Genomic DNA, 23796 nt, shown 5'->3' with positions numbered 1-23796 from the left:
GAAGCGTCTAGGCCCGAAACGTCAGCCTTTCTGCTCCTATGATGCTGCTTGGACTGCTGTGTTCATCCAGCTCTGCACCTTGTTGTCTCCATTTCCATCTTAAATGGGAGACTCTATATTTTTTAAATTCTGTCCCCCAGTTCAAATCTCTGGCACAAGGGGAAACATCCTTTCAGCAACCACTCCATCAAGTTACCTCAGGATTGTATGAGAATTGTTTCAAAAATCTCCTTTCATTCACAAAACTCCAACAGGTCCAGGCCCAACCTGTCCAAGCTTTCTGCACAAAATAACCTCCAAAACACAGAAATCAGTTGGTAAATTCTCCGAACTGCTTCTCATACAATTATATCCTTTCTTAACCAAGAAAACCAAACAGCACTCTAGATGTACCCTCACCATTACCCTACAAAACACCCCTACTTTCATATTCCATTCTCCTTACAAAAAAAAATTTTGCCTTCCTAATCACTTGCTTTACCTGCATACTATTTTTTTGTTGTCCATCTACCAAAACAACCAGATCCTTCTGTTGTGCAGAGTTCTGCAAACTCTTCCCACTTAAATATTCTTCTCTTAGAAACACGGAATCCCTACAGTGGAGAAAGAGGCCATTTAGCCCATCCAGTCTGCACCAACTCGCTGAACAGCATCCCACCCAGACCCTTACTCTACTGCTGTAACCTGGAATTTACCATGCTAATCCACCTAACCTATACATCCCTGGACATTATGGGGCAATTTAGCATGGCCAATCCACCTAACCTGCACATCTTTGGACTGTGGGAGGAAACTGGAGCACTGAGGAAACTCACATAGACGCAGGGAGAATATGCAAACTCCTCACAGATATTGCTCAAGGCTGGAATCGAACTCGGGGTCCCTGGCGCTGTAATGCAGCAGCGCTAACCATTGAGTCACCATGCTGCCCAATGTCTATTTTCTGTTCTTCCTACCAAAGTGGACAAGTTCACATTTTCCTACATTATACTCCATCTGCCAAATATTACCCCATTTTTAACCGTCTTTATAAATGCTTTCCTACTAACCTTTCTGTCATTAGCAAATTTAGCAAACACACATGGAAAACTGCCATCTAAGTCTTTAATAGAAGTAGCAAATAATTGGGGCCCTCCTACACTGCTTAGTTAAAGTATTGGATTTTAAGAAATGGAGGAGAGTGAAGTAGTTGGGCAGAGGGTTTTAAAGAGAAACATGGCCTAAGTAGATAGAAGGACAATTGCTATGATGGAGGGAGAGCAAGGAATTAGAGTAAACGTGGTCATGGTAAGTCACCAGGACTTGATGAGGGATATGATACTGGCACCATTGCAAATTCCGCCAAACACAAAGAATGATAGTGTCTGAGAATGACATTTCCCCTACAGATTTCTGCCTTGAATCGTTAAGTGACTGAACAAGTCAATTCTCAACATGCAAACTGTTGGGTACATGGGCACAATGTCCCACAAGCTAGTGGGACCCAGAATGCAGGTTTTGCTTCCTTTTCTTTCCATCTCTGGTATCACTTTGCCTCATTGACAAGACACGTTGATTCAAAGCATGATGCACCTTGATGGACAAGTGGTTGCCATTTTGAATTGCTGGCAGGAAGTTCCTCCCAATTATTAAAATCAGTGCTGCCGTACTTCAAGGGGAGCTTCAGACAGCCTTAGTTGCATTTTGTTTGTTCTCCTTTGAAATGTTGGTGATTTGAGACTTAAGAAAACATGACCTGGCAGAGGAGACATTTTACGGCTGCCCAGTCAGTGTCCGGGTCAGTACCAAAGTTTGTAGAGCTAATATTAAGAAGGACAATCGTGTTTGTTTGAAAGAATGCCCACTATGTGCAGAGGATGTGGTAGAGACATTGCTGATGATATTTCTCTAGCTCTCTAAAGCATGACAAATACACAGTCCAGGTCTCAGTACAATACTAGGGTTTGCTGACGACAACTGTTGTGTTCATGATGATTTTTGTTGACTTGTATTTCCATTACTTTGCAAATCAGATGCTTTGTCAGGTCAATAAATGCAATGAAGAGTTTCTGAAATAGGTCTTTGTAATTTTGTGGGACTTTTTGACATGCAAGATCATGTCAGACATTCCTCTGGAAGGTCCAAAGCAACACCCTATCTCTGGGAGGGTGACCTGAGCCACAACAAGTAAATGATTCAGAAGAACTCCTGCTCAGATTCTCATTGAATCTGAGTCTTATCTATAGATAAGACTGAAATGCCTCAATAGTTACCTCAGCAGCACTTTGTTCCCCCTTCTTGGAGAAAGTTACAGTTGTTGCACTGAAGTCAAGGAGGGGGCTCATCTGCTTCCAAATCATAAGATAATTTCATTGCAACTTGATACGAGCAAAAGCCCCAACTTGGAAGATCTCAGTTGGCAAACTATTTAAGTCATAGGCTTCGCGATTTTTCACTGTGTCTTGTGGTTCTCCCACCAAACTGTGATTCTCCCACAGATTGTAACACAGGGTGCTGGGTATATCCAAGTGAGTATCATTTACCACTGTAGATTTACATTCTGGGAGTTGTTGAAAATGTTGACAATGCCATTCGTCATCCTTAAGAAAACAGACAACATCTTATGAACGAAGGAGATTTTGTCCATTTGGCCTTGATCTGTAGATGACCCTGGTGGCTTCAAAAAAAGCTTTGCCTAACAGTCAGCATATTCCTGGATCTTTTGGGCTTTCTCCTCACACCGCATTTCATTTTCCCAATTTTTTTTGGGAATCCTCCAGCTGTTGAAATGATGATTTGTTGATGATTTGGATTACTCTGCCAGGAATGCCAGCTGCTGGCTTTTGTTCTAGGAGATCACATATTTCATCAAACACATCCTGATAACAACGATGTTCAAATGCAAATGGCATGGGTGCAGCTAATTTAACATGATGCTGTTATTTTGAAATGGAGTTGGATGTGCAAATTTTTCCGGAATCCTCTCTTCAATTGGGCTATTTCAAGGATGAGACATTGATCTTCTTCATCTTGGACCCTGCAATGTCTTCGACCAAAATAGCTGTTCTTCGCTGATCAGACAAGTCTATGATCTGTCCAGGGGTCAGTCCATTGCATGGATCAAATGATACAGACATATAACTTTGATCTTTGATCCAAACAATGACAACAACAGGAGGTGCAATGCTTTGATCCAGGATGGCACATGGGTTTTTGCAGTTGTCCTTCTGGTAGAGGAGGGAATTTGTTATAATGAGGCCAGGCTGAGAACACTTTGTCAACAGGAGGATGATATGGGCGGGAAAGCCAATGGTTTTATTCCTGACAAGGGAGTCACAGATAATTTTAGGATTCAAATACAGCAGAAAGGTGATCTTTTCTTCTCTTGAGATGGCAGTGAGAACGTCAAAAGTCAGAATAGAACTTTTCCAAACATGTTCATGAGAGTCAAATGTCAGCATTTAAGAACTGATTACAGTGGCATATTGAGTACAGCTCTACATAAAATGTCATGAGTCTTTCAGTTATTCAAGCAGGGATTTTTAACCAAAAGAACTGTGGACGCTGTAAATCAGGAACAAAAACAGAAGTTGCTAGAAAAGCACAGCAGTTATGGCAGCTTCTGTGAAGAAAAATCAGAGTTACCGTTTTGAGTCTGGTGATTGGAGAGAGAAGAGCAGTTGGATAGACAAAGGTGTTGATAACGATCTGACTGGGAGGGTCAATAGCTGTTAATGGGGGCTGTTAGTGACTAACAATAGGTAGTGTGTAATGGCAGGCTCTGTGATAACAAGGCCTGGTGTGTGGGGTAGGAGGCAAGGACAAGGGAGAGTTTAGGCCCTAAAATTATTGAACTTGATACTGTTCCAGTCCTATTCCAGCCACTACCCACTTTTTCCGCTGATATATCAATGATATTCATAGAATCATAGAATCACTACAGTGTGGAAAAAGGCCCTTCGGCCCAACCAGTCCACACCGACCCTCAGAGCATCCCACCCAGACCCATCCTGCATAACCGACCTAATCTACACATCCCTGAACACTATGGGCAATTTAACATGGCCAATCCATCTAGCCTGCACATCTTTGGACTGTGGGAGGAAACCAGAGCACCCAGAGGAAACCCACGCAGACACAGGGAGAATGTGCAAACTCCACACAGTCATCCAAGGGTGGAACTGAACCCGGGTCTCTGGCGCTGTGAGGCAGCAGTGCTAACCACTGAACCACTGTGCTGCCCATACCATGGTGCTGCTTCCCTCTCTCGTCGAGAATTGGAAAGTTCAACAATTTTGCTTGCAATTTCCACCCTGCCCTCACTTTCACCTGGTCTATCTCTGATTCCTCCCTTCCCTTCCTCAACATCTGTTTCCATTTCTGGGAATAGACTGGTCACTAATATCCACTACAAACCCACTGACTCCCACAGCTCCCTGGACTACATACCCTCACACCCTTAGAACATAGAACATAGAACATCACAGCGCAGTACAGGCCCTTCGGCCCTCGATGTTGCGCCGACCTGTGAAACCAATCTGAAGCCCATCTAACCTAAACTATTCCATTACCATCCATATGTTTATCCAATGACCATTTAAATGCCCTTAAAGTGGGCAAGTCTACTATTTTTGCAGGCAGGGCATTCCACGCCCTTACTACTCTCTGAGTAAAGAACCTACCTCTGACATCTGTCCTATATCTATCACCCCTCAATTTAAATCTATGTCCCCTCGTGCTAGCCATCACCATCCGAGGAAAAAGGCTCCCACTGTCCACCCTATCTAATCCTCTGATCATCTTGTATGTCTCTATCAAGTCACCTCTTAACCTTCTTCTCTCTAACGAAAACAGCCTCAAAACCCTCAGCCTTTCCTCATTAGACCTTCCCTCCATACCAGGCAACATCCTGGTAAATCTCCTCTGCACCCTTTCCAATGCTTCCACATCCTTCCTATAATGCGGCGACCAGAACTGTACGCAATACTCCAAGTGCGGCCGCACCAGAGTTTTGTACAGCTGCAACATGACCTCATGGCTCCGAAACTCAATCCCTCTACCAATAAAACCTAACATACTATACGCCTTCTTAACAACGCTATCAACCTGGGTGGCAACTTTCAGTGATCTATGCACATGGACACCGAGATCTTTCTGCTCATCCACACTACCAAGAATCTTACCATTAGCCCAGTACTCTGTATTCCTGTTACTCCTTCCAAAGTGAATCACCTCACACTTTTCCGCATTAAACTCCATTTGCCACCTCTCAGTCCAGCTCTGCAGCTTATCTATGTCCCTCTGTAACCTGCAACATCCTTCCGCACTATCCACAACTCCACCGACTTTGGTGTCATCCGCAAATTTACTAACCTATCCTTCTACGCCCTCATCCAGGTCATTTATAAAAATGACAAACAGCAGTGGCCCCAAAACAGATCCTTGAGGTACACCACTAGTAACTGAACTCCAGGATGAACAGTTCCCATCAACCACCACCCTCTGTCTTCTTACAGCTAGCCAATTTCTGATCCAAACCGCTAAATCACCCTCAATCCCATGCCTCCGTATTTTCTGCAATAGCCTACCATGGGGAACCTTATCAAACGCTTTACTGAAATCCAAATACACCACATCAACCGCTTTACCCTCATCCACCTGTTTGGTCACCTTCTCAAAGAACTCAATAAGGTTTGTGAGGCACGACCTACCCTTCACAAAACTGTGTTGACTATCCCTAATCAAATTATTCCTTTCTAGATGATTATAAATCCTATCTCTTATAATCCTTTCCAACACTTTACCCACAACCGAAGTAAGGCTCACTGGTCTATAATTACCAGGGTTGTCTCTACTCCCCTTCTTGAACAAGGGGACAACATTTGCTAGTCTCCAGTCTTCTGGCACTATTCCTGAAGACAATGACGACATAAAGATCAAAGCCAAAGGCTCCGCAATCTCCTCTCTAGCTTCCCAGAGAATCCTAGGATAAATCCCATCCGGCCCAGGGGACTTATCTATTTTCACACCTTCCAGAATTGCTAACACCTCCTCCTTATGAGCCTCAATCCCGTCTAGTCTAATAGACTGTATCTCAGTATTCTCCTCGACTACATTGTCTTTTTCCTGTGCGAATACTGACGAAAAATATTCATTTAGCACCTCTCCTATCTCTTCGGACTCCACGCACAACTTCCCACTACTGTCCTTGACCGGCCCCAATCTTACTCTAGTCATTCTTTTATTCCTGACATACCTATAGAAAGCTTTAGGGTTTTCCTTGAAGACTAAAAGACTCCATCCCATTCTCCCAGTTCCTCCGTCTCCGTCGCACATGTTCTGATGAGGCCAACTTCAACAAGGGTACCTCAAAATGTCCACCTTCTTCCTTAACCAAGGATTCCCCAGCTCCGTTGTCAACAGGACCGTCAACCGGGTCTGAGCCATCTCCCGTCCTCACCCTTTCTCTTCCCTTCCGCAATAGCGATAGAGTTCCCCTTGTCCTTATCTACCACCCCACCAGCATCCACATTGAAGAGATCCTCATTTGCTACTTCTGCCACCTCCAGAAACATATTCCCCTCCCCTCCCTTGTTCACCTTCTACAGAGACTGTTCCCTCCAGGATACCCTGGTCCACTCTTCCTTCATCCCAACAACACCCCACAGCCCCATGCCGCCTTCCCCTGCAACTATCAAAGGTATAACACCTGCCCATTTACCTCCTCCCTCCGCACTATCCAAGGGCCCAAACATACCTTCCATGTGAAGCAGCACTTTATCTGCATTTCATGCAATCTAGTCTACTGCATTGGCTGCTCACAATGTGGTCTCCTCTACATTGGGGAAACGAAGCGCAGACTGGGTGACCATTTCGCAGAACATCTACATTCTGCTCGCAAAGAAGACCCTGAGCTTCCAGTTGCCTGCTACTTTAACAAACCACTCTGTTCCCTGACTAACATCTCTCTCTCAGGCTTGCTGCAGTGTTCCAGCAAAGCTCAGCACACGCTGGAAGAACAACACCTCGTTTTCTGCTTGGGGACCCTGCAGCCCTCTGGACTCAATATCAAGATCAATAATTTTAGGGCCAGAACTCTCCCATGTCCCAGCCCCCTACCCCACACACCAGGCTTTGTTATCACATAACCTGCCATTACACACTACCTATTGTTAGTCACTAACAGTCTCCCATTAACCCTCCTAGCCAGATCATTATCAACTCTTTTGTCTGTCCAACGGCTCTTCTCTCACTTTGGGCTCTATCCCCAACTATTGTTTACTCCCTACCCCCTCCCCCTCCCTATTTTCTGCATATAAACTGGACATTTTCCTAGCTACCATCAGTTCTGAAGAAGGGTCAACTCTGACTTTTCTTCACAGATGCTGCCAGATCTGCTGTGCTTTTCCACCAACTTCTGTTTTTGTAGGGAATTTTAACATTGCATATTCCAGGTGGCAATTGCAATTAACTGGACTTCAGGGACATTGTCAGTCTTTCCATTCCCTCTGTTTTCCCTTCAGCTGCCCTTCTTCAAGAAAGTGAGTCTCACTGAGGGTAGTGATGCTAATTTGGGGTCTTGATAGGTCCCATGATAAAACTTCAGTTCTTGCTGGACAATCACTCTTGGGATTATCCAATGTTCTTCTGTTAACCACAAAAATGGTGAATGTACATAGGTGGTCCTCCAGCTAGGACGACGTGACATAGACTATCTTTAGTACACCTTTTCCAGCACTCCTCAAGCGGTATCCAGTGGGGACTGATCAGATACAGATGCTGCTCCTAAAGATACTTCTGTCCTAACACAAATGACCAACACATCACGTATGTGTTAGGTGTGTGCAGACTATTGAGTAGGGACTCCCAATTTCATAAACTTCTCCCTTTGCTAACGCTCTATTGCCAATTCTCAACTGGCAACTAGACTGTGATAGAAGCCCATATTGGGCTTAGGTTAATCTAGAAACCATGGAGTGCTGTGATCTATCACAAGGGCATGTCAGAACTCTAAAGTGCTTATTGAACATTTGATTCCAAAATGTTTTTTTTCCAAAAAGGACTTAAACAGGCAAAAGATAACCATGAATGCAAATTTAGTGACTGACTATTAAGAATCCTGTGTAGACCCATGGAATGTCACACTTGTACAAAGCCAGGGGGACTTCAAAGAGAAAGGTGAAAAAGACGGGACCATACAAAACTGACTATCCAATCCTCTTCTCAGCAGGATCACATGTCGTGGAAATATGGTTGCGTGTTACCTTACCAGAAATACAAGAATGGAGTTTAAAAACTGACTGTAACTGCTAGTCTGTGTCTGTGTTAGTGACCTGAAGTACTAAAGAGTAACCTAGTGTGCTGTGAATGTCACTGACTGGCAACATTCAATGAGAGAGTACAATTTTCATGTCTCTACCTGCCAGCCAGCTATCATCAAAAGGAACCTGGATGATAGAATTTCTAACAACCTGCAAGGCGACGAATCACAAAATCAAGTTCAGGTCAAAAGTCTATAGGAAATCCAAAGCTATTGGGGATTTGTGCAAAATTCTGAACAATTATCAATTTGTGGATAGAGGAGATAGGGACTGAAAGCTTCAAAATGATAAAGATGCAATCTACAATTCTGACGATAGTAGGAGGAAATGGAATGTACAAAAGTAAAACAACTTTGGCTTTCCATTTGGTCCCACACTTATGTTCAAGTTTTACTTGCTAAGAATCACTGTATAACCAAGGACATAAAAACAAGTCTCAAGCCCCAGAGTAGCAGTGGTCACGTGGAAATGCAAAAGTCACCGAGCCAGGCTCTTTGGTCTTTCTGCATTCAAAAAGAGAGTCATGGATTTCTTTAATTCATTCCTGTTTTAACAGCACTCTTGACAAGGCAAGCAATTATTATCCACCTCTACTTGCTCATGAGAAGGTGCTAGGGAATCCCCTTCATGAATCATTAGCAGTGAGAGAGGACAGTTAACCCCTCATGGCTGAATTATTCTTTCAAAAGGTATCCATTTTGTCCCCTTGCCTACCTTTTGTATTGTTTATTTCCCAGTTTCCTTCTCTAAGTTTTTCTCAATATTACTGCTCTATCTAGTATTTATATTTATAAAAAAATCACTTCTAACAACCTCAATTTAGTTTTATTGGTGATGAATGTTCTGTAATTACCAGCTTACAGTCAAATGACAATAGCTTTTTCGTATTCTCCCTGCATAATTTTGGAAATGATTCTTGAGAGAACTGAAGTAGCACTGTAATAAAAAAAAGTAACTGCAGAAGTCTGCAAACCAAAGGAAAAGAAAATAAACAAAAAACATTCAGTGGCCATCAAGTCATGTACTGAGGATACTGAACCTCTGTACTCAGTGAGTATTTACAGTACTCTCTGGATTATCTGAACTGTAGCACAGGCATCCAATTACCTCGGATAATGGATTTGGACAAGTGGAAATTAGTAACGGTGTTAAATTATTTGGGGGATGAAGGGAGGAAACTGCTGTAAAGAAAAGGTCAGAAAATGCAGTGAATCAGAAAATTGGAAGTCATATATTCAGAGGTATACTGTATGCATCTATGCTGGGAGAACAGTATCGCTTCAATTCTCAAAGAAGCATGAAACAGTATATCAGCAGAATACACAACTACAAATTAATTTAAAGTCATCAGCAGCCTAAAGGTTAATTGTGCGAAAGATAAAATATCTTTGATGAGACAAAGTTTAATTTTTCTTTCTCAATTACTTTTAATATGTTAGCTTTTTTTTCTCTTTCCTTACAAAGGCTGCATAAATAGGGACATCTAACAGGCTGCAAAGGTCAACTACAAAGCTATCAAAACTTAATCCAGGAAAGTCCTCATAACATACATTAAATTTTCTGACAGATAGAGAAATCACTAGTGTCATGCAAACTAGCAACATCCTGTATTGTTAAGAATGGACTATGCTACATGAATGCTTTAAGCAACTGACTGAATAGAAGCAAACTGTGCTTAAAGGCAAAGCAACATAGAAAGCACTCATCAGATGAATTTGCAGCATTGCACAACTATCAGTGAGCCCTTCTAATTCAATTAAAGGATATTTATTGCTAATAAAGGATATCTATTAACTTTTGGTAATATAAAGAACACAATTCCAAAAAGAATTCTGAACAAAAAAAAAACAGAATGGATCAGTTTGTGAGTTAGTGTATTTGCACAGTACAATGAAGCCATCATGATGACTCTACATATCAGAATGTGCTCACAGGAAGTAAGGGCCAGGCAGTTAACAATAGAATATTACAGCCCCATTTCTGACTTGTCCCTTCAATGTGACATCGCCGTACAGAGAATGGGATTGCAAAATCACCTCCATAGCATCAGGCTGCACGGAAACTGCAGCTTGTTGATCCTGGCATGCCAGTTTTTATATATCTGTGCAAATGATTTAAAAGGTTACTACTTCTCTATGATTGACCTCCGTCAATATTTGTAGCATGTTTGATTGTGGCTGAAGCTGCAATGTGCATGAGTGAGTGTGAGTTGTTCTTGTGATTTGGGTTCTGATGCAGGACCTCTCAGTTTCCTGCCGTTTAGCTCCACCCAGCCAGTGTATGCATACATCTCAAAAGTGGTAACCACCATGCCAAATTCCAAATCAAATCAACTGTGACAAAAGATATCAAATGCGCAATTAAATGTCACAGTAAGCTATAGTCTTTACATTGTGCTTTCTAGTTTTGACTGAGGAGCCATCATTCAGTCCAACATTTATATACATATCCATTAGAGAACAGAATAGAACCATTGTATGGTTACAACACAAAATGAGACCTTCAGCTAGTCAAGTCCACGCCTGCTCTCTGTAAAACCAATTTAACTCACCCTACTCCTCTGCCCTGTATTTTGTTTCCGTCTTATACATGAACATAATGTACAGATCACCAGAATAATTCCAGGATTTAAACAGCTACAATTAGAACTAGACCATCTGCAATGAAAATTCAGAAGCACTTTTGCCCAACAAGGGTAACAGAAATCAGAAGCACTCTCCCCCACCTAAAGGCTGTGGATGTTGTGACAAGTGAAATATTGAGTCTAAGCTCAACAGATTGTTATTAGGTAAAAGTATTTAACAAAATGGAGAATACATGTGTAAGTTAAGTTGAGATACAGATCAATCATAATCTCAATGAATGGTGGTAATGGTTTGAGGAACTGAATAGTCCGGCTCCTTATAATACCCTTTGAATTTTCTCCTTTAAAAGTTACTTCTTCAGTTCGGGTTTTTACATTTGGAAAATAAGATCATTTGGATAAGATATAGGTCTTTAAAATATTTTAGGGCAATTTTTAAATACTGAACAGTGCTTTGTAAGATTTTACTGAACAGATAAATTAGATAGCTATTTTAATTAAAACACCCACGCACAAACCATTTTACATGTTTCCCACTAGATTTTCCACTCAAAGTGCTTTTTGCGATTCTGCTCTAAAGAAATGGGATAGAAGCATCTGGCAAAATAGCAAGACTTCATTTATTGGCTTTAAAATCAAGAAATGACAGTTGGTAATAAAATGCCATCATATATCTGGCCCTGTCTGCATTCAAAACTTTTAAATTTACATCAAGTACAACGAAGAAAAATTGTTGTACTTAAAGCTGATTCTACAATCCAAGAAAAAAAAAATTGTCGTGGATTAATGCCATTGTCAGTGCAGTCAATGTGTTATTCACAGGGCCTTTTTTTTTGGATTGGCAATGTCAGCTAGTGTAGCTAATTTTCATGGGTACCATGTATATTCCTCTCCCTCCTCATTTTTGTGGTAAGGTTGTCAGTTAGCGCTGGACCTGGTCTTTGAGGGACAATGGGGAGAAGCTGGGAAAAATGGATAAAGAGATACTGCAGCTTGTAAAGGACTCCTACTCTTTGAAACCTTTGCTCATTGTTGTACTGCAGTGAAAACTGAACTTAATCACAGCCAAGAAGTGCCCACTCAGTGAGGTGACCAGCCAAATGGCTCCTCAGAACCATCCACTGCCTCAGCAGTGTAATGCTAATTTGGCAATTGCCTCTCAGGGTGCCAACTTCAGGGGGCGGTGAGGAACACAAGACAGTGGGGGATGGGAGGAGAGAGATCAAGCAAAGTGCCTTGTCAGCAACACCCACGTTCGACAAAGGAGTAAAAGATGATAACTAAAGCCTGAATTCTTCTTCTGAAAGAGCTACAGATGTATATCGTACACGGGCTGCAGAAAACAACCCAATCCAATGGCAAATCTGTTATAATAGCTGACGATCCCAAAAAAACCGATACAGTATAACAAATATAGCAGAGCGTCCACTGACCAGCACTCACACTTACAGCGAACTCAACATTAGCCAGCAGATAATCGGTCAGCACCAGAGAAAGAACTAAACACTAAAGGACATATACATTAAATCTGAACAAGGAAATAAATTGGTTGCATCTCCTTTAGAATGTATTGTGAAGATTGTCAGAGCAGGGTATATTAATGTTACATATGGTGAAATACTGGCAGGTTGGTAATTTGCAGATAATGTTGCATTTGGAGTCTGTATACTACACAGAATACTGGTGAATTGTTTATGTAAGATGGATTATGCCAGTCTTCTTGATTATAATGTTTTCATTATAATGATTATAATGTGTTCATTCTTTCACTGCTCTGTGTCAAGACTGAAGCTGGCCAATGTGGAGAAAATGTCTCTTTTACTTTGGAAGCAGTTCGGAGGAGGTTCACTCAATGGATTTCAGAGATGATGTCATACAGACATTTTGAGCATTTTAGGTGTATACAGGCTCGAGTTTAGAAGAATGAGCGAAAATCTAATTGAGATATTTGGATGCTAAAGGGGATTGACAAAGTAGACATAAGAAAGGATGTTTCCTCATGTGGAGCAATCTAGGGAAGAGAGGTCTTAGTTTAGGGTAAGGCTAGCAGATTTAAAACAGAGATGAAGAGAAATTACATCTCTCAAAGTGAATCTGTGGAATTCATTACCCCAGAGTGTGGTGGATATTGGGACACTGTATAAATTTAAGGATGACATAAGATCAGCCACCCCCAATCACATTAAATGGCAGAGCAGGCTCAAGGGACTGGATTGCCTACTCCTGTTCCTGGTTCTTATGTTCTTTACAAAATTGCAAAATTAAGCATCATAGGGTTTACAATAATCTTTAGTTGGCTTCAAGACCTGTAGATGCCCCTTTGCCAATGTGCCCACACAGTAGGATGCCTTATTCAACATGTCAATCTTATTTTCTAACATGAACAGTGTTTTATTTACTTTTGGCCTGTTTGAGGTTCATCATCAGTCAGGCCTACACAATGCGTAGCTTTGACCAAACAGTCAGCTATCCAGATTGACTTCTCCTTCAAATAATGCTGGCAAAAGAAATTAGAATATAACAGGAGCATAATGACTGCTATTCGCCTATTGCACATCGACCTGTACTTTCTATTTCAGATATTTAGGACCACTGAGGGAATGAAAGCCGTACCTAATAATACTGGGCATGGGTGTCGTAGTTGAGGTTTTCACCATGGACATGTCTGCTTTCAGTAAGGAATTATTACTCTTTTGCAAAGTCTGTCACATGGCAACATGTTAAGTCATACCATTCCCTTTTACTGCAAAGGAAGTAATTGAAATGCTTCTCCAGACAAGCAAACCTTTTATGACACGCCAGATACATTAGTGCGCTGAAGACTAATGTGGCAAATGTCACCAGTAATGACCCAAAACATGACAGTACGAAAAACACAAATCTGTATCCTTTACATAATGGGCAGTGCTGTAGCTGTAGAATAAATCATCTAGAGGTTGGATCAGAGTAAATGAAATGACTGTTTTACAATTTCCCTTGTGAAGCATCAGCAGGTCTCAAAGACATCCAGAAAGTATGTCCAGCCCGATTATCTGATTAGTCAGGGCTCAGGTCAAGCCCAAGGGTACTTGCCTATCTACCTCCTGTATCAAAATAAAAACCAAAAGAACTGCGGATGCTGTAAATCAGGAACAAAAACAAAGTTGCTGGAAAAGCTCAGCAGGTCTGGCAGCATCTGTGGAGGAGAAAACAAAGGGTCACTGGACCTGAAACATTAACTCTGTTTTCTCCTCCACAGATGCTGCCAGACCTGCTGAGTTTTTCCAGCAAGTTTGTTTTTGCACCTTCTGTATCAATTCCTTCTCCCCATTTAAATCCATGACAAGCAGCAAAATGGAGTGCACATGCTGCACGATGTACTTACAGGTAAGATTTGCATTTGCTGAGGTTTAAAAGCAGGAATTCAGCAAACAGCAGACAAAAGTAACAATGCTGAAACACCACCTGAGACGCAAAAAAACCATGTTGCAAAACTTTAAAGACGACAGTTATAAACAAATCAGCAGTGCTAGAGTAAAGGGGTCAAAAAACAACTTGAGTCCAATATAGTGACAATTTTAAAAAGCTATGGTTAAGGGCAGAATAAGGCAGAAACATATGCTTCACACAGCATTAAATGGCACAACTATATCAAAATAATCTAATCCCATTTAAATCAGGTTTCACTGTGGGTTTCATTCTGCTTTTCTATTTTGTAACATCTGAAAACTTAAAGATCTTGTTTTGCATATCTCCGTTCGAAGAACCAAATGTTTCAGTTTAAAAATTTCTATTTCCATTTCCTGACTTTACGTCTGTTTCTATCCAGAAGCCGATTCTACCTCCTCATTATACTCGTTAAAGCAAATTTAACAATTAGTCTTTGTGAAATCACGCTAAACGCTTCAGAAAAATTTAAATCTTCAATTCCTTCTCTGTAGTTGCAATAATATCTTTGACAAACTCCAGCATGTTTGCTAAACCCATCCTCTCCGTTTCCTAATCCATGTGTTTATCCAGGTGTTCTCCCATGAGATGCCATAAAATCATTTTGATGGCTTTTCCGACAACTGATGTTAAATTGATTTTGTTTAAGATTATCAAGATATTTATCTCCCATTTTATCCAAACTTAAGATACTCTTGTACTTTTTATGTTAAATCCAAGTCAACGCAGACCACCTTAACCTTAAAGGCAAGAATTTATCCTGTCTCCCTCCTAGTTCTATGAACTAAACGCAAACATTATTTATTCGTTTACTTGGTCTCCTTGGGCCACACACCAACTGCAGCTGAGAGGGAAGCTGGATGACCTGCACTCAGCTCCATCAACTGTGCTCCCAAATGGCTGCTGTACAGAATTTAAGAGAAAATTTAAGAGAAAGAAAAGCAAACAGGCAAAAAGGAAGATAAAAAGAATAAAAAGACTATAAAGCTGCAGTATTCCATGGATTGAACTGCCTCTGCTGATCTGCTTTAAAGCTTTCATTGCTCTGCCGCGTCTTTATATTTGCAGCTTCTCTGTGTTTTCTTTTTGTTGCTTGTGTACACTTGTATAGATGTAGATACAGAACACAGAAACAGACTAAAAACAGAGCAGAAACAAGCTGTCCTTTATTTCCATGTTTCAATACCCAATTCAACCTTCTCTAACTCCAGTTCATTTCCCACTTCCTTATCTGTCTAGCTTCTTTGTTTTCATTGTTCCTTATTTTGTGTTTGTGTCTATACAACCCCACTATGACTGTTTTTTTGTAATTAGAAGACTCTATAAGCAGCCAATGTTCACATAATGTTAATGCAAATTTTGGATTCGATGGCTGCCTTTTCTCCCATGTGCCTGATTGCTGCAGTGAAAATGGCACAGTCCTGATCTAAAGAAATGACTGTTCAGCTGTCCTTACAAAGCACACAAATAAATCGTCCATGCTTTGCAGATTCCATCAATTCTTTACAATGCTTAAGACACAGCTCTATGCAAAATGTCCACCTCCACATGAAAACGTCCAGTAAGAAACTTTTGCCGCATTTATAGAAATACGCAAAGCCAGCACATTAACAAGTGGATACTTGAGATTATCCCAAACAGAAGATCTCACCAAAGAGACAGAGGGGGTGGTTATTCAAGTATTTTTCTCTCAGCTCTTTCCCAATCAAGAAGAAAGGAAAAGTGTCAACTTTTGCACTTTATGGTGCACTTTATGCACTTCATTTATCTGGTGCATATCTGCAGAAATTGATCAGTTCACTTGACACAACTTTTGCATTAACAGAACCCTTCCATGTCACAACATTCCTGCTTTCCAGACATTGCTGGAAAATATATTAAAAACTCTGGTTCAAGTTGTGCTGGAGGTCAGCAGCACCAAAACTGATCATTTCCACCCACAGCTTGAACAACACACTGGAATGTAAACACAAACCGAGCAGATGGCAAGATAAACATAGCCAGCACCAGACTGAGTGCCTGACTCATTTCCACCTCTGTTTGGTTTTGCTCCTGTTCTTCTGCACAGACGTTTCCCAGTGATCAGAGAAGTTCTCACAACATAAGAAAATAGTTGTTCCTCAATAAAACTCCGTTTGTACTTGTCACAGCTGTCTGCTTCCATAGGCACAGTTGCTTTTAAAGATATTTTGCCTAAGACTACAAATAAAACAGGCTGACAGCTAAAAGAGCAAAGACCATTCCCACTTTGCCCAACTTTCCTGCAACTGGTTCCAACAAATCACATATCAAAACACTGTACTGACTAAATTGGTCTGGAAAGCCTGTGTTGTTGGAAGGAATCTTATGAAGTGCCTGGGCATGGCAAACGAGACAGCTAGAGGAGTATTAACTGAGAAGGAGTAAAAATGTTAACTTCCTGATGGTGGGATAGAAATTGGATATTAAGTTGCTGTAAAGTTATGCTTCCAGTCAGCAAGGGGTGGGAACATTTTTTTAAACACATTAGCATGCGGTGCACGATAATAAAAATGCAGTTTCAGCAAACTAACTGTATCCTTCGAATGAAGTATATATAGCAAATGAGAGTTGAGGTTTGCAGCAGCTGAAGTGGCCTTCCTGGTGAATTTGGACCTTGTAGGTGCCTTTCTTGCATAGCAAACTTTGTGGAAACAGGGGAGAAGAAGGTACTAATACATTGAGATTGCCTGGGGGCTGTGAAAGGAAGAAGGGCACAGCTGACCCAGGGAGGGAAAGAGGTAGCATCCTATGGAAGACAGAGGGTGGAAGCTGGGCTATACAGGAAAAACCAATGTTTACGGATTGTAGGTCAGCCATGATTGTGAGGCGAGGAAAGATTATAGATGTTCTGAGAGTGAACTGTAACAAGGGAAGATTGGGGGTGAGAGAGATAGGGTTGAAGCTGATAGATCCCAAATACAATCTGGTTAACTAGCTGAATGTATTTATCTGACTGCATTAACATTACCCAGTTTTTCTTTGTGCTAGCCACTGGACAGAGGTGGCCATGTGAGTCACAGTGTATTTCATATCACAAACTGCAATATATGTGGCTGTAAAGGATAATGTGCTTTTATTTTACTTTGGATAGATATTCTTAAAACCTACAAGGTACTCTCATACTCTACAACAGGTAAATTTTACCACTACCAACATAATCAATAGAACCAGTTCTGGGTATTCTGCAGAGTATTTGGGCTAAATCTTACTTTTTTTTTGGCTAAGTCTGAGTTGCATTGTTTCTTTTTTTTTGGGGAGGAGATTCTGATGCAAGACCTAGTAGGTTTTCACATCATATCTTATCAAACCCATTTTATTAACTACCTATCCCACCTCTACGGTATCCATCGCATCCAATTCCATCCCTATTTCGCAAAATGCGCTGTTCCATAAATATCTCACTGCTCACAGGGGTAGTGGATGCAGTCATTGTAATTTTCCAAAAATCCTTGGAATCTGGTGACGTACCAGAGGATAGGAAAATTGCTAATGTAATTACCTTATTCAACCAGGGAGGGATAGGAAAGTGGGTAGCCATACGCTGATCAGCCTAACATCTATTGTTGGAAAAGTACTGGAACCAAATATTAAGGAAGTAATAGCAGATCATTTGGAAAATCATAATCTAATTAAGCAAAATCAGCATGTTTTCATGAAAAGAGATCACCTCTGACTATTTATTAGAGTTTTTTAAGGCAGTTTCAACCAGAGTGGATAGAGGCGATCCTGCAGATATGTCAGATTTAGACTTTCAGAAAGCTTTCTCACCTTTCGTGAGGTACCTTGGTGAAGTCGGTGTTGGAGGTGGTATATTGGCACGGATAGAGAATTGGCACTGGGCAAGAACCAGCAACTGGAGATAAGGAATTCTTTTTCAGGTTGGCGACCTGCGACCAGCAGTGTTCCACAGGGATAAGTATTGGGAATGCAACTATTTACAGTATAAATTCATGCCTTTCAGGAAGGAAGCAAATATACTGCAGCCAAATTTGCACATGATCAGAAAAATAGGTGGAAAGGCAGGTTGTGAGAGGGACACACACATTTACAGTGAGATGTTGTCAGATTAAGGAAGTGGGCAAAAATTGGTAAATGGAGTACCATGTGGGAAAACGTGAAGCTGTTCATTTTAGAGAGGAAAATAAAAGAAGAGAGTATCATTTAAATAGAGAAGAAACAGCAGAAATCAGCAACACAAAGGGACTTGGGGGGTACTTCTGCACATATATGGAAAGCTAGCACATGGGTTCAGCAAGTAATCAGGAAGGCTAATGGAATTCCAGCCCTAATTACGTGGGGGTTGGGGGAGAAGAGGAGGAAAGTCTTACTGCAATTGTACAGGGTGCTGGTTAGACCACATCTACAGTACTGTAAGCAGTTTTGGTCCCAAATATCTAAGGAAAGATATTATTTCATTGGAGGCAATTCAGAGAAGGTTCACCAAGATGATCCCTGCACTGAAGGGTCTGTCTTATGAGCAAAGGTTAAACAGGTTGGGATTGTACTCACTAGAATTTAGAAAAATGAGAAGTAATCTCATTGAAACATATAGGATTCTTAAGGGACTGACTGACCTATCCCCTTCCTAACTCCCTACCTACACTCACCTTTCCTGGCTCCATCCCCGCCTCTTCGACCTGTTTGTTTCCTCTCCACCTATCCTCTCCTCTATCCCTCTTCTATCCGCCTCCCACTCTCTCCCTATTTATTTCAAAACCCCCTTCCCCTCCCCCTTTTCTGATGAAGGGTCTAGGCCCGAAACGTCAGCCTCTCTGCTCCTATGATGCTGCTTGGCCTGCTGTGTTCATCCAGCCCTGCACCTTGTTGTCTAGGATTCTTAAGGGGCTTGACAGGGTAAACGCTGAATGTTTTCCCTCATACAAGAATCTAGGACCAGAGGGCACAGTCTCAGAATAAAGGGGCACCAATTTAAGACTAAGATGAGGAGGAATTTCTTCTCCTAGAGGATTGCGAGACTTTTGAACTCCTTGCCACAGAGAGCTGCGGGGCAGAGACCTTGTGTACATTTAAGACTGAAATGGATAGATTCTCGACAAGTAGAGGGACCAAATGTCATGGGGAAAGGGCAGGACAGTGGATAAGAGGGGCCAAATGGCCTACTTCTGTTCTTATTTCTTGTGCTGTTATGGTCTACGGTCATCAGATATTCACCAAAAGATTTCATGGCTGCGCCATCTTTAAAAGGCCACGGTGGCCCCAGATAAGCAGCGGCATTCCAAAGCTCAAGGACATTTGCAGACGATGTGGGACAAGGGGAAGATGGCTCCATGATTTCCCACAGGGACCAGAAAGTCCTAAACAAGGGAGTGGTGCAGAAGAAGATGCAGAGGTGGCCATGACACTAGATCTGGCAGCCTGGTCCCAGATTAGCATCTGGGTCAGTGCCATCTCCGTGGTCCAGCAGAGCCCAAACAAACCTCCAGGGCTCCATAACACTCCCTCCAACCCCAGCTACACAGTCAGGGAGTACATTAAGATGCAGCAGGAGGGAGAGAAAGAAGACAATATATTGAAGACACGTTAGTGGCAAGGCTGACAATGTGCCGTATGTTACTTTGCAGTGTTTTTATAAATGTCACTGTTTCACCTCTCATCTGGTTGCTTGTCTGCCTGGGTAGTATGGTACATCAATGTTCCAACAGGCAGCGTAAGTTCATAACTACGTGCAATGTACCATGGATTGATGTCTGTGCTGAGAGCCTACTGCATTATCTTGGAGCAAAAGACAAAGAGTTTCCAGGGCAATGGGTGCTGCTGACACCATTGGCCCACATCCCAGTCCAAAGGTATTGGTGTCAATAAGGTGGTCAGTGATGTCTGGGACAGGGAGCCGCATAGTAAACAGGGGGCAATCCATTACAGCACAGCCATTTTGTTTCCCACTGCACATTTTCGAATTGGCAACATGATAGAAAGTGATAGTGAATTCTCCTTGGCCATTGGTTACCCCCTCGAAAATTTAAATCCCCTTCGTGGTGTTGTTTCCCGTAAACCCAATACACTATCACACCCTTGAAGCCAAGTGCTCCTGATCTTGGAAGAAAACTCTGCCCCACGTGACCCTTCACATCCATGTTTTAATGTCTCTCCACACATCCCTGCAGATACTGCTCTTCCTTCACAACAGTCATTCCCAGCCTGCAGCTCGCAGTCCCAGAGAGTAATCCATGATGGCAGCAGTCTCACTAGTTCTGCCCCAGCCCCAGTATCTCTGGATGGACCCAATGGACTGACCGTGGTCAATGCCCTTGAGTGATCTGACCAGTCTGCCCCAGACCAGAGGTACCCAGACCTCTGAGTGGAGGCTGTACCTCTCCCTGACCACATGAGCCCCTAACCCAATCCCTAGACTGCACAGCAGAGTCACAGACCTCCCAACAGCGATCACACTGACTGGTCACGTGACTGTAGCCAGTCCTCTGGCATGGTGTGGGAGGGTGTCTTTGGCTCACTGTGCCAGGACCCACTGACTGATAGGTGCCTCCATGGACTTCAGTGAGGACTATTCCCAGAAAGCCTTTGAGACATTGCTGCCTGCGTGCTGCACATGCAGTGTGCTTACGTGTAAGGTACTGGCATATGGTGCAGGTATGAGACTGATGTAGCACACTGTCATAAGATGTCTTTCGCCTTGAGTGAGGACTGCTGACCAGCAAGACCTGCTGTTTGGTTATATGACTGTGCGAATTGGCAGAGCAGGGCAAGACACGGCATGGCTGGTGTGAGCAGGCAGCCAGATGCTAAAGGATTGAATGCTGAGAGAGTGGGTGAGCAGCCCTGAGGAGCAATCGAGTCCGATCCTTCAGCTGGATACCTCTCTCTATGTGCAAAGACTGCCTACAACAGCCTTTCAACGTTAGTGCCCCGCAACGCAAGTCTGTGCATGCAAAGCACCCTACAAGCATATAGAAAGAGGTGCCATGGTAGTCATGAGGGGTTAGAAAATGCTGGATGCCAATGTCCGTGGATCAGGGGTGCAAGCGGCTGGAGATCATGACTTTCATGCCCTGAGATGCCATCTGGCTCCACGCAACACGCATGCCGGTGTTGGACTGGCGTGGACAAAGTCAGAATTCACATGACACGAGGCTATAGTCCGACAGGTTTATTTGAAATCACAAGCTTTCAGAGTTGCTGCTCTTTGATGCACTTCACCTGACAAAGGAGCAGCGCTCTGAAAACTTGTGATTTCAAATAAACCTGTTAGGCTATAACCTGGTGTCGTGTGACTTCTGGCATTAATAAGGCATCAGTAAGAAATAATCCCCCTCAATTTGCAATTTGCCTCTGCCTAGCAAGAATCTAATCATACAGTTTGTCAAAAACATAACAGAGTAGAAGCTCCTGATGTAAAGATTGGCCTCACTGGACTTCTCATCCAATCCTGCCATTAATTTCACTACAGTCCATGTCATTCAGAAACCCACTAGATTCCGCCTTTTGAAATTAACTTAATTTGGATTCGTTGTCATTTCTCAAACCCATTGAAACTTCTTCACATTGATTAGCTGTCATTACTAGCTGTACCTAATAGAGTTGAAGAATATTTTATTTTACATTAGAGAGGAACATACTTGCTGATTAGAAAAATTAAGCTTGGCATAGTGAGGAAAAAAACTGTTTAAGCAGCAAATGGTTCAGATCTGGACTGCACTCTCTGACAATGTGGTGGAGGCAACTTTCATCATGACTTTCAAAAGAAAACTAGATCAGAATCAGAAGAGGAAAGATTTTCAAGAGTATGGGGGAAAATGGATGAGTGATACTAAATGCAGTATTCTTACAGACAGCTGGCACAGACATGATGAGGCAAATGGCCTCCTTCTGTGCTGTAACCATTCAATAACTCCACGAATAATTCTACACAGGTAGTGGGTGGTGTCAAAAATCTTGCAGGAGGATCTGATGCCCTGAAAGTTTTTCTACAATAGCTTAATTGTAGTCATTGCTGATACAATATTCTCATATCACTCATGTTTAGAAACTATGGTAGAATGCACCATCCATCCTAACCTCAAACCTACAACAGAAAGCTATAAACACAAGATCCTTAGAGCTAAAATAGTAATTGAACTTAACGGTGATTATTATTAAAAACAAGTATGGAAATTTTGACTGTCAACCATGTTAAATCAATTAGATTGCTGTGATATGAACACTCTATAATAATGGTTTTATAGCACTGCATCTCATTCCTCAAACTATCTTGCTAAATTTTAAATTCAAAAAATATATACTTAGAAAAGGAAAAGCATATGACACTTAAATATGTATGCCTCACAAACTTCCTTCCTGTATTTACTGGTGTACTGATTGTAATAATAACAAACACTAAGGTTAAACATAGAATCCAACTTGGATCGGAACGCTTCAGGTTCCTATATGGAAACTCAACTTTGCATCAGGTGAAATGATGTCCTGAAGGGAATTGGCACAGACACATTATTCCTTACCACTGTTTGTTGGCCACGCTGCACAGAATTTTGATGCCACATTTGTCTACAAAACAACAGTGACTCCACTTCAAACCAAAGCGTTGGCTTTGAAGAGCTTTGGGTGGTCCCAAAGACTTGAAAAGTGTTATGCAAATACCAAGCATTTTTCAGTGATTTCATTTACAAGCCATCTCACAATAAAGTAAAATATCACGTTATAAATAAGCAATTCTAACATGATTAAAGCTTAAAAATACTGTTTGAAATCCTTTGTAAATAAAACTATAAAACAGCTTGGGCGTGTACACAATCAGGTAGAATTATTTAACTTTAGGACAGGTATTCATTCTGACCTTAAAATCTAAAGTAATCTGGCTTTTCGCTATCAGACTAACCATCTTAAAGAAGGGCATAAATTGTACCCTTGAATTATGCCTTTATCATCTCACTAAGACCTCTACAAGGATGTAAATCAGAGTGTTTAGCAAAAGCAAACAGGTAAATCAAAGGCAGAAACAGGAGAAATTACTATGGAGAATAAGAAAATGCGAAATATTAAAGAAATATTTGAGGATCATAAGAGTTTTACAGCAGAGAAAGCAGCCCATCCCAGTCATCAAGCAGCAATCTACTCTAATCCCATTTGCTAACACTGAGCCTATAGCCTTATATGCTAGGCTGTTTCAAATGTTCATCTAAATACTTCTTAACTGTTGTGATAGTTCCCAGCTCTACCACAATTTTAGGCTCTGGGTTCCAGATAACTGCCACCCACTGGATGAAAGAATTCTTCCTTAAATTCACTCTAAACATCCATCAATCAGTGCCCCATGCAACCTGACCCTTTTACTAAGAGGGAAAAGTTCATTCTCAAGACTACCTATGCCTCTTGATCTTGTAGACCTCAGTCAGGTCTCCCCTCAGCCTTCTCTGTTCCAAGGAAAACAATTGCAGTCAATCTAGACTCCATTGACTGGGGAGAGACTCCAGTCCAGGCAACATCTTGATG

General features: G+C 41.8%; 1 protein-coding gene across 4 annotated transcripts in view; it reads right to left on the bottom strand.

Annotated features, from left to right (window-relative positions):
* prdm5 (PR domain containing 5) overlaps positions 1-23796 on the bottom strand; it is a 303364-nt gene that overhangs the window by 169796 nt on the left and 109772 nt on the right. The gene's annotated exons all lie outside the window — the stretch shown is intronic.

Source organism: Rhincodon typus, chromosome 1 (genome assembly GCF_021869965.1).
Source record: "Rhincodon typus isolate 14 chromosome 1, sRhiTyp1.1, whole genome shotgun sequence".
Classification (NCBI taxonomy): Eukaryota; Metazoa; Chordata; class Chondrichthyes; order Orectolobiformes; family Rhincodontidae; genus Rhincodon; species Rhincodon typus.
Note: the sequence above shows the minus strand (reverse complement) of the source record. Positions and strands in the feature narration are given on the sequence as shown.